Below are 13,161 nucleotides of genomic sequence, written 5' to 3'. Positions count from 1 at the left end.
GTGCGCATATATTTTCCACTCTGATAATGTTGCATAAAATTTTTAAATTGACGAGATTTGTTGTTGTAAAACTTCTTAAATATAATTGTTCACAACTTCTTGCCCAATAAATCTTCGGTGTATCCATCATTAATTTGTGTAGCTAGCATATTACAAATTTTGTATAGTTTCAATCTTGGTAAATAAATCATATCTTATAGTGTCATGTCAGATCTTCAATCATTTCTCCCTCCCTCCCTCCCCCCCCTCTCTCTATATATATATATATTAAGCACAATATCATTACGAGAAGTGCCAGCAATTGTTAATTTCATAGTATGTCAAAATAATATGTTTCCATATGAATACATATTTAGTTGTGACCAAATTATGAGTATCAGAGTAAATACTTTGCAACTGCAAGGTCAATCTAAAGCTTTTTCGAATAGGTTAGTGGATATCAAATAAAATTTTCGTTGTGTACCTTGAAGATTTTTATAATTTCAATTTATAAGGCTTGCTTTAAAACCTGCTAGTAAATTTGTTAAATATATCAGGACGGGTATAAAAAGATAAATTAATACCTAATTGGACAATGATATATGGGACTTTTGGACCAATAATTGCTTCATTTCACATTGCTAATTTTTATATTTTTTCAAGGAAGATATTTCAATTTAATATATATAAAGGTCCTTCCGGGATTTTTGTTTAGTCGACTTTTGTAAGTCATAATTTTTAGGGATTCTCAAAATAATGAAGATCTCATATTAATAAAGTAATTTAGTCTCCACTCAAAAAAATGTTTTTCCCCTTTGAAATATGTATCTTTTCGGGAAAATTTTGAAGTAATAGATTTAACTTCACGACTTAATAAACAAAGTCAATAATCTCAATGTATCTTGCTTAATTATAATGTACCTTGATTAATTATAAGGTGAAACTCATTCGAATGTTAATTAGAAATATATTTTCATTTTCATTCAATATGGCCATAGATTTATATGAGTTATCACCTATCATAAGTTATATTACATTCAAAAATATTAGAAGCTTTAACCAATTGTCACAATTCATGTACACCTTCTTATATACGTACATATATACACTAATGTGTACTCCATGAGTGAAGAAATATTCTAAAGTATTATTTGATATACATTAAACCAGTAAGTAGTTGAAATAATTTTGTGTGGGACTACTAGTCCAAAACCCTTTGGAATATAATAAAGTTAATTCTCGAGAACTTAATTTGTTGCTTCTAATAGTTTTTATCCTTCTGGGAATAAATATAAATTTTGTCAAGTGGATCATAATAAAGTAAGATAATATCCAATTATACTACCATACTATCATATCCACCACAAATTTTTATATCTCTTCATAATCAACACGAGGTCCTTGAACATTTTTCGGACCTATATTGTCATTTTGTTCACTCAGATAGTCATTTATATCCCACTGACTTTACATAAATGTGTGTGAACGGCAGTTTCAAATATTTCTCTATTTTGAAGAGATAATGATTCTTATAGCGAGCTTTTTTCACAATTTCTGGTATGCGAATTGAAAGTTCAAATAATTTTACTCCTCATAAGAGATTTTATCTCATTCATTTATTTATATCAATATATTTTATGATACTCATTATCATCCATAACCGCACATGTCAAATATTTTCTATAACACCCTCCAAATCCGGGATATAGATTTGGGGCATTATTAACATTAACTACACACTAAACCTGCACAAGCGGAATATAAATATGATAATTACCCCGAACTACTACTACTTAAAATCTTTTAAGGTTAAGAGTTAAAAACAAGAACGACACACTAACTTTATTACAAACCCAAATAAAAATAATCTGTCTCAAGAACTCTTTTTGTTACAAAACTTTATTCTATCTACATCTCACTACACAACTTTTATTCAAACCACACAAAACTTTTATTCAACCCAACATTACAACTTATCATGTTACACCTGATCAGGTAACTCAAAGCTCTCTTCTGAAATAGGGAGGAACACTCTTGGTATAAGAGAGTCCCGCTGCTTGACTCGCTTCCTGACTACGCGGGTCCTGATGGGTTTCATTCTCTACCTTAACTGTAAAACAATAGGAATAACAATAAAAGGGGATGAGCCAAAATTGCTCAAAAAGCCTGCAACAATATATATAGTATAAAGAGAAAAGAATAAATGAACCGATAAGTTGTTGGTTTGAACAACCATCTGTTTCTGTGTAGAATAATAATTTGCCATTGCCGGCGAGTGCCAAATGAACAAGACTGGAAACAAGAACTAACTATGCACTATAACCTGCTGATCATACAGTGCGGATCTATACCCAACTACATAGACCCGACCAACATAAGGAGTACTGAGGCAACCACGGCCTATTAATTAATGGTCTGGGTAAAACCCATCCCATATAGTAACCATCCAGTCCAAAGCGTAGCATCCGGAATAATCGGAATGCTTTTGATGTATCCCAACACCAGGATATATTAGAGTATATGTAACAAGGGTAAAAGTATCAGAATATGAATAGAGGATTCAATAAATTGAGAGAAATCAAGAATCGAAATGAAATAGAAACAAGAATCAATAATTGGGTAATAGTGTATATGAACAAGAATTATCAAAGTGTAACTGATATGGAAAATGGGGTATAATTCACTATTCTGAATTTAGAATAGGGGAAAAACTTGTCTTACGCGTACTTAACCTGGTTCAACTCACCGCCTTCGGTCTCTAGCTTGATCTGCCTTGCTGACACTGAACCAATCATAGAAAGATAGTCGTTTAGATAACTTACTACATACGCGTATCTCGAATTAATACTACGCAACCCTATCAATCTACCCATGCGTTTCTATCTGACCCGCATATACACATATAATTATATAGCACATATGGTTCACATAATCACGTAAAACACATAGCACATAAGGCACATAATTAATTTTTAGACTTATAAATATTTTTAAAATTGATACTAGACTCGAACCTGTATTAACTAACCCTATTTGATTTTATTTTAATTTTTTGAAATTTATTTGACTCGATTCTACCGCTAATAGGACTTATAAACAATTAACTACCACAAGACCACTCTCTTTCGGAAGAAATTATGATCTACAATTATTTTTATTGGATTCGTTTCATTTTTCTGAGTCTAGGGGTCTTCGTTTCGCTCAAATCGGACTAAAGGTTTAATAATTACGAATTAAACAAGATTTCATTAATTAATAATTAATTATAAATAATTAATTATAATTAAATAATCATTAATTATATTTTTAAGTAATTAATTAATAATTATTGTATTTTAAAATAATTAATCCCTAATAATTAGGATTAATTACAATTTATTACACTTATTTATAAATTATTATCATTTACTCGATTAGATCGATTATTCATAAATAAATAATCGATACAACTAAGTGATACACTATTTATCAAATGGATAATTATTACTCGAATTATACTCTAACTTAACGAGCAACAACTCGTACAAATACGAGCTACCCGCGACTCTCGCATAATTATCGAACTTATACGATTAATTAATTAATTAATTAATTATATTTAATTATTCGATACGAATAATTATTACAACACTCTTCGAATAAATTAACGCTCGAATAATAATTCTAATTATCGAAACACTACTCGTATAAATACGAGTTACTCGCAATATTCAACTAATTAATGAATTATTATCCATATTATTCGATTACTTTTAATCCTTATTTATTAATTAATTACCTAATTATTAATTAATTACCAAATTATTAATTAATTAAATAACTAATAAATAATTAGATAAATAATTAAATAAATAATTAATTAATTAATTCGAATTTCTAAATTAATAAAATAATTTAGAAATTAATTATAATATTTTTCAGAATTTAAATCTAATTTTTAATTGATTTTTAGAATTATTAAAATCTGATTTTTGATTTTATAAAATAAAAGAAACTAATAGAAAATCAGAAACACAAAAACAGGGTAGGGTTTTAGGGGTTTTGGATCGAAACCGGGTTGAAAACCGGGTCGACTCCGGATCGTCCAAGAACATGGCCGCCTGGACGGAACCCGACGCCGGCGGGGGAAAATTCCGGTGAGTTTCGATTCGACAACGAATCACGACGACACCTAGATTCCTCACCGTTTCTTCCATGAGTTTCGTTCCACGACAACACAGACACCTCCCCTCTCCTCTATCATCATCAAACGCTGCCGGAACCAGGAAGAACAGCCGCCGCGACGGCGGTTTTCCTGCGACGCCAAAAACAAAGCCAAACTCGATGTAACTGGTACTGTTCGATTGCAAAATCGACGATCTACTCAACTACAACATCAAAATCTTCTAACAACTAACCAAAATCAAAACCCGAATTCAAGCAAATAATCAGAAAATACGAAATTAAAATCGAATACCTATTAACTGAAATTGATCAAAGAATCATAAACTACAGTTCACCAGCTTCAATTTGACTACTTACATGATCGATTTGGATTCCGGAATCACTTCGAATTTGTGCTTTGATTATCTGCCATGTTCTTCACCCACAAACCCTAATTCCTAATTTTCTGAATTTTTATGATTAATTAACTAATTAATTACTAATAATTATCTATTTATATTTATGTAAAATAATACCCCAAATAAAATTAAGGGGCTAATTACACTCCTAATAAAAATATTTGGCCCCAATTTTTATAATTTTTGGGTATTAATAATGAATTTTTAAATATCCAATAAATACAAAATAAATGTCAAAAATTCCCAAAATTTGTGAATATTATAAAAATGCAAATAAAAATGATGTATGATAATTTCATAATCATATAAAAATAAAAATGTGATTATTGTGGGGTTTTTGGTACCCGAAGGGGTCCGGAAAAGTCGTTTTTCGCGAAAAAGTTAAATTTTTAAAATGTCTAGGGGTTCAGAATAGCGATATGGTATAGGTTGTTTTTGATAAAATAGGGCCAATGATTTTGTTTGAAATACGGGCTTTTAAAACATTGTTTGAGCTGTACGGGTTTTGATATAAAATATATAACTTACGATAAAACATTCAATAAATATCCAAAACACGTTCAGATCAAAACAGACAACATATAGCACATAACAATTAGGGTTTAATGACTCAACACATTTAATCACATAATAATACACATAATTTATCTTTATTATAATATAATACAAGCGTAATTTCTCGATCATTACATTCTCACCCCTTAACAAGATTCTGTCCTCAGAATCACGCTATGAAAATAAATGAGGAAACTTTTCTAAAATTTCACTCTCGAGCTCCCAGGTTGATTCTTCAACCATTGGGTTTCTCCACAAAATTCTCACTAATGGTACAGACTTATTCCTTAATACCATTTCTTGACGATCTAGAATTCTTATCGGCTGCTCTACATATGACAAATCTGCTTGAAGTTCTATTGGCTCATATTCTATTACATGCCTTGTATCAGGATTGTACTTCTTAAGCATGGACACATGAAATACGTTATGAATATGCTGCATATGGGGTGGTAAAGCTAACTTGTACGCAACCTTTCCGACTTTCTTCAAAATTTCAAATGGTCCAACGTAGCGAGGTTTCAATTTGTCTTTGTTGCCAAACCTAGTTAATCCCTTCCATGGTGATACCTTTAGCAGTACATGTTCCCCTTCCTGATAGTCCATATCTTTTCTGGATTGATCTGCATATTTACGATGTCGATTCTGCGCTGCTTCAAGTCGCTTGCGGATAAGTTCTACTTTTTCCTTGGTCTGCTGAATCAGTTCAGGACCTAGAATCTTGTGTTCTCCAACTTCATCCCAACATGTAGGTGATCTGCATTCTCTTCCATATAAGGCTTCATAAGGTGGCATCCTGATACTTGCTTGATAGCTGTTATTGTAAGGAAATTCTACTAGCGGTAGATGTTCGTCCCAATTGCCTTCAAAGTCAATTGCACACACTCGTAACATATCTTCAATTATTTGGATTGTCCTTTCACTTTGCCCGTCCGTTTATGGATGATAAGCAGTGCTCATGTTCAACTTGATTCCTAGACATTCTTGGAATTGTCTCCAAAATCTCGAATTAAAACGGGAATCTCGATCCGATACAATCGATACGGGTACTCCATGACGCATTACAATTTCCTTGAGATATAAGTGCACTAACTTGTCCAGTGAAAACCTTTTGTTGATCGGAAGAAAATGTGCTGACTTCGTTAATCGATCAATGATAACCCAAATTGCATCGTGATTTGCTTTCATCTTTGGAAGTCCCACTACAAAATCCATGGCTAAGTGCTCCCATTTCCATTCTGGAATATCTAGTGGTTGTAATAGTCCGCTCGGGCGTTGATGTCCAGTTTTCACTCTTTGGCATGTATAACACTTGCTGACCCATTCCGCTATCTCTTTCTTCATATTTGGCCACAAAAACTTTTCCTTCAAGTCTCCGTACATCTTTGTGCTTCTGGGATGAATCAAATATCTTGAACTATGAGCATCTTGTAAAATTTCCGCTTTCAATTCCGGTACGTTAGGTATCCTGATCCTCGAAGCAACTCAAAAAATTCCTTTAGTATCCTTCTGACTGGTAATCTCTTCTCCTGTCAAATTGTCGATTTCCTGGTCCATTACTTCTTCCTGACACCTTCTTATTTTCTCCAATAGTTCCGGCTGAAAAGTCATAGCGTAAATCATTTCAGTAGAGCTTTCTGGAACATGAACTTCAATCTCCAATTTATCAAATTCTTTGATTAAGTCTTCTGAAGATGTTAACAGATTTAATCGTTCCTTTCGACTTAACGCGTCTGCTACTACATTAGCCTTGAATGGATGATAATTGATTGAGACGTCGTAATCCTTGATTAACTCTAGCCAACGTCGCTGTCGCATGTTAAGTTCCTTCTGTGTGAAAATATACTTCAAAATTTTATGATCCGTATAAATCTCACATTTTTCGCCGTATAGGTAGTTTCTCCAAAGCTTCAGTGCGAATACAATTGCTGCTAGTTCAAGATCGTGCGTCAGATATTTCTGTTCATGCGGCTTTAACTGTTTAGAAGCATATGCGATCATGTTGCCATGCTGCATCAAAACACATCCAAGTCCTCGATACGAAGCGTCGCTGTATATGACAAAATCTCCTTGATCATCAGGTAAAACAAGTACAGGTGCGGTTACTAATCGATTCTTCAACTCTTAGAAACTTGCTTCGCATTTTTTGTTCCATTCGAATTTTTCATTCTTTCGTGTCAACTTCGTCAATGGTGTGGCTATCTTTGCAAAATCTTTAACGAATCTTCTCTAATAACCTGCTAATCCCAAGAAACTTCTGACTTCCGTTGGCGTCTTTGGTCATTCCCAATTTAAAATAGCTTCAATCTTTGTTGGATCCACTTGAATTCCTTCAATACTGATGATATGTCCTAGAAATTGCACTTCCTTCAACCAAAATTCACACTTCGAAAATTTTGCATAAAGCTGCTCCTTTCGTAATGTTTCCAATGTCGTTCTTAAGTGTGCTGCATGTTCTTCTTCCGTCTTTGAATAAATCAATATGTCATCAATAAATACAATGACAAACTTATCCAGGTACTTCTTTAATACTCGATTCATCAAATCCATAAATGCTGCAGGTGCATTCGTCAGTCCAAAAGCCATCACGAGAAATTCATAATGTCCATACCTCGTTCTGAATGCAGTCTTTGGAATATCTTCTGCCTTGATCTTTAACTGATGATAACCTGATCGTAAGTTGATTTCCGAAAACCATGTTGTTCCTTTCAGTTGATCAAATAAGTCATCGATGCGAGGCAAAGGATATTTATTCTTGATAGTTAACTTGTTCAGCTCACGATAATCAATACACAGTCACAAGCTACCGTCCTTCTTTTTCACGAACAATACTGGTGCGCCCCATGGGGATACACTTGGCCTTATAATTCCTTTGTCGAGAAGTTCTTGCAACTGCTTTGCTAATTCCTTCATTTCAACAGGTGCCATTCAATATGGAGCTTTCGAAATTGGTTAAGTCCCTGGTGCCAAATCAATAGTGAACTCGATTTCTCGATCCGGTGGAAGTCCTGGAAGTTCATCTGGAAAGAGATCGGGAAACTCACAAACTACAGGAATATCTTCAATCTTAGGACTTTCTTTGTCAGTATCCAACACGTAAGCTAAGTAAGCTTGACATCCCTGACGTAGCAATTGTTTTATCTGCATTATTGTTAAGAATCTCTGCTGTTGTTTTTCTCCTTTAAATATTACTGTTGTATTTTCTTTAGTCTGTAATTTCACTTTCTTATTTGCGCAATCAACCTGAGCATTATTACTAGCTAGCCAATCCATTCTTAAAATAACATCAAACTCTCCTAACCTGAAATGTATCAAGTCAACTGAGAAATGACATTTCCCTATCTCAACATCACAACCTGGGCATACTCGATCTACCATAACTTGATTATCATTTGCTAATTTTATGACTAACACTTCATCTAACCACTAAACCTCACAATCTATCTTAGAGATAAAATCTTCAGAAATAAAAGATCTAGTAGCTCCTGAATCAATCAATACTAGAGCATTTACGGAATTCACAGGGAGCGTACCTGCAACCACATTCTTATTCTGTACATCTTCCTTCATTGACATGTTGAAAGTCCTTGCCCTGGCCTGATTTTGTGGTGGTAGTGGAAGTGGAGGTAATGCTAAAACCCTTAGAATGCTAGCGGTCATTGCAACTCCTCTGCAGTCTTTAGCGATATGTCCCTTTCTTCCGCACTGGAAACAAGTAATCTCTGTCTTTCCCATCGGACATTCTCCATAATAGTGTCCCTTTTGTTTACACTTGAAACACGTGATATTTGGCCCCAGTATGCTTCTTACCACATGTTCTTCAATCAGGTATAAAAGGTCAAATAAGTTTCTGCTGATTCGAGGCTGGAAGTCGGTTACCCGTCCTTTGGTTACCCTGTTCTGGTCTCCTGGCATTTACTTTTCCCCGGGCTTGAAATCATGGCCTTTTGTTGAAACGATTCTGGGAATTTCCTGGTCCCTTCTCTTTCTGAGCCGCTTCACTTTCACCTTCAATGATCATGGCCTTCTGAACTACAGCCGTATAAGTCGTCAGCTCAAATACGGCTACCCTGCTACGAATCCATGGCTTCAGTCCCTGCTGGAATCTCTTGGCCCGCTTTTTATCCGTATCCACTTGCTCAAGAACAAATCTGGCCAATTCAGTGAACTTGGTCTCATAATCCGCGACCGATAAGTTATCTTGCTTCAGCTCCAGGAACATAATTTCCATCTGGTTCTTCATAAAGCGAGGAAAATATTTCTCCAGGAAAAGATCAGTGAATCCATCCCAGGTCACCACACCTTCTCCTTCCAAAGCTTTCTTCGATTCCCACCAATAATTGTCTTCGCCTTTCAGAAAGTAGCTGGCAAAATCCGTCTTCTATTTTTCCTCAACTTTAACCAACGTAAAAGTCTTTTCTATCTCCTTCAGCCAAGCTCTCGCCTTTATAGGATCTGTGGAACCGGTAAATTCTGGAGGCTTTACCGACTAAAATTGTTTGAAAGTAACTGCAGGTGCTGCTGGTGGTACTTGTTGTCCGGGATGAGCGGCTTGCTGTAGCATTTGCTGTTGAAACTGATGTTGTTGCTGCTGCATCATCAGCATCTGCTGTTGCATGAGATGAAACATCTGATCCATCTGGTTATTATCGTTTTGACCCTCGGTATTTTCGTTAGACGAATCGGGTCGTGCTTTTCTTTTAGGTGCCATTTTTCTGATAATAAAACAATGGGTTCTCTTAATAACAATATACTAAACAGGTGTTATGGAATGAAAACAATCTTTATAATATTAATACAACGTTAATACAGTTAATATGGGGAAATAAAACAATTTATTAAATATTTAAATGAATAAAACTGTGCGATGTTTAAATAAATCCTTTTTAAAATAATTTTAAAATTTGAAAACATAAAGGGTACAACATGATTGTAAATAAACAACATTTTAAAATATGCAACGGTAAAATAGTGAAATAAATGTAAATGCTTAAATGACTGGAAAAATAGAATAAAGAAAATGTGAAAAGGTTCATCTTATATATATAGGTAGGACACCAGCTGCATGTGTCAATGCTTGATACAAAAGTCTATGATATGTCAGGCGTACTGCTACTGCTATCAGTCAAAACTAGTAGCTACACTCATACAAACTAGTCATACAATACTACGCTGCCTCTATCTACAGATATATGCAAGATACAACACTCCTCTGTCTGATATGATCAGAATCCTTGTGGCACACGGCTCAGCTCTTCCTGCAAAGCCTCTAATACTGCCTTTGTAAGTCTCATCGTCCTGCGGTATGCTGCATCTGCACTAATGTCCTGCTGACTCAAGTCAGTAAGCTCCTGAGAACCAACCATGTGGATTTGGCGTAGCCTCTCCCTCAAGATATAGTCTGGATGAAGTGCTCGAACTGGACCGTCCTCCTGTATCTCAAATAACCCTAGGATCTCTCTACACTGATCCTGCCATCTGACCCTCTCCTCTCTCTCTAACTGGAAACGCTGATATGTAACTGTGTGATGCTCACGAAGATCCGTGCGGGAATCTCGAGAAGGCAATGGTAATGGCTCATCCACTACTACCTCGTCCATAAACTCTGGCTGCGGAAACTGATACACTCCGGGCACAGGGGCATAAACAGCTAGCGGTGCAGGAAACAAAACAGGCTGCTCCATCGGTGCAATTACTGGTGGCTCTAACTCTGGCTCCATCGGTGGAATCTCTGAAATCTCAAACTGTGGCACAGGAACCTGTGGCTCTAAGTCCTCCCACTGTGGAATGTCAATCATATCAGGAACGTCAAACATCGAAAACTCCAAGGTGGAAAGTCAGGTATCTCCGGCTCAAAATAAGGGAAATAATCAACAAAATCCGGTACCTCTGGTGGAGGGGGTATCTCTGGTGCTGGTCCAGGCTGCAATGGTGGAGGTGGTGGTAATGGAGGAAAAATCTGCACTGATGCTGGGGCTAGTACTGGTGCTGCTACTGGGTCTGACTCAGTCCGCTCCGTAGATGATGACGAAGAAGCCATCTAATATACATAACAATAATAACACAAGAACAATCAAATCACAATCCTAAAACTCATAACTTCTAATCACATAAACAAATAATCCTAACATTCTTACTTTTATCCTATATGATCTTCCTATCTTATCTTAACCCTAATGTTCTTGTTTTCAAGGGTCAAAACCTATGCTCTGATACCAGCTATAACACCCTCCAAATCCGGGGTATAGATTTGGGGCATTATTAACATTAACTACACACTAAACCTGCACAAGAGGGATATAAATATGATAATTACCCCGAACTACTGCTACTCAGGATCTTTTAAGGTTAAGAGTTGAAAACAAGAACGACACACTAACTTTATTACAAACCCAAATAAAAATAATCTGTCTCAAAAACTCTCTTTATTACAAAACTTTATTCTATCTACATTCTCACTACACAACTTTTATTCAAACCACACAAAACTTTTATTCAACCCAACATTACTACTTATCCTGTTACACCTGATCAGGTAACTCAAAGCTCTCTTCTGGAATAGGGAGGAACACTCTTGGTATAAGAGGGTCCCGCTGCTTGACTTGCTTCCTGACTACGCGGGTCCTGATGGGTTTCATTATCTACCTTAACTGTAAAACAATAGGAATAACAATAAAAGGGGATGAGCCAAAATTGCTCAACAAGCCTGCAACAATATATATAGTATAAAGAGAAAAGAATAAATGAATCGATAAGCTGTTGGTTTGAACAACCATCTGTTTCTGTGTAGAATAATAATTCGCCATTGCTGGCGAGTGGCAAATGAACAAGACTGGAAACAAGAACTAACTATGCACTATAACCTGCTGATCAGTCAGGATATAGTGCGGATCTATACTCAACTGCATAGACCCGACCAACATAAGGAGTACTCAGGGCACCACGGCCTATTAATTAATGGTCTGGGTAAAACCCAGCCCGTATAGTAACCATCCAGTCCAAAGCGTAGCATCCGAAATAATCGGAATGCTTTTGATGTATCCCAACACCAGGATATATCAGAGTATATGTAACAAGGGTAAAAGTATTAGAATATGAATAGATGATTCAATAAATTGAGAGAAATCAAGAATCGAAATGAAATAGAAACAAGAATTAATAATTGGGTAACAGTGTATATGAACAAGAATTATCAAAGTGTAACTGATATGAAAAATGGGGTATAATTCACTATTCTGAATTTAGATTAGGGGGAAAACTTGCCTTGCGTGTACTTAACATGGTTCAACTCACCGTCTTCGGTCTCTAGCTTCATCTACCTTGCTGACACTGAACCAATCATAGAAAGATAGTCGTTTAGATAACTTACTACATACGCGTATCTCGAATTGATACTACGCAACCCTATCAATCTACCCATGCGTTTCTATCTGACCCGCATATACATATATAATTATATAGCACGTATGATTCACATAATCACGTAAAGCACATAGCACATAAGGCACATAATTAATTTTTAGACTTATAAATATTTTTAGAATTGATACTAGACTCATAACTGTATTAACTAACCCTATTTGATTTTATTTTAATTTTTTGGAATTTATTTTACTCGATTCTACCCCTAATAGGACTTATAAACAATTAACTACCACAAGACCACTCTCTTTCGGAAGAAATTATGATCTACAATTATTTTTATTAGATTCGTTTCATTTTTCTGAGTCTAGGGGTCTTCGTTTCGCTCAAATCGGACTAACGGTTTAATTATAATGAATTAAACAAGATTTCATTAATTAATAATTAATTATAATTAAATAATCCTTAATTATATTTTTAAATAATTAATTAGTAATTATTGTATTTTAAAATAATTAATCCCTAATTATTAGGCTTAATTACAATTTATTACACTTATTTACAAATTATTATCACTTACCCGATTAGATCGATTATTCATAAATTAATAATCAATACAACTAAGTGATATACTATTTATCAAATGGATAATTATTACTCGAATCATAATCTAACTTAACGAGCAACTACTCGTACAAATACG

This window comes from Apium graveolens, chromosome 10 (assembly GCF_009905375.1).
Source record: "Apium graveolens cultivar Ventura chromosome 10, ASM990537v1, whole genome shotgun sequence".
In the NCBI taxonomy this organism is placed as follows: domain Eukaryota; kingdom Viridiplantae; phylum Streptophyta; class Magnoliopsida; order Apiales; family Apiaceae; genus Apium; species Apium graveolens.
Note: the sequence above shows the minus strand (reverse complement) of the source record.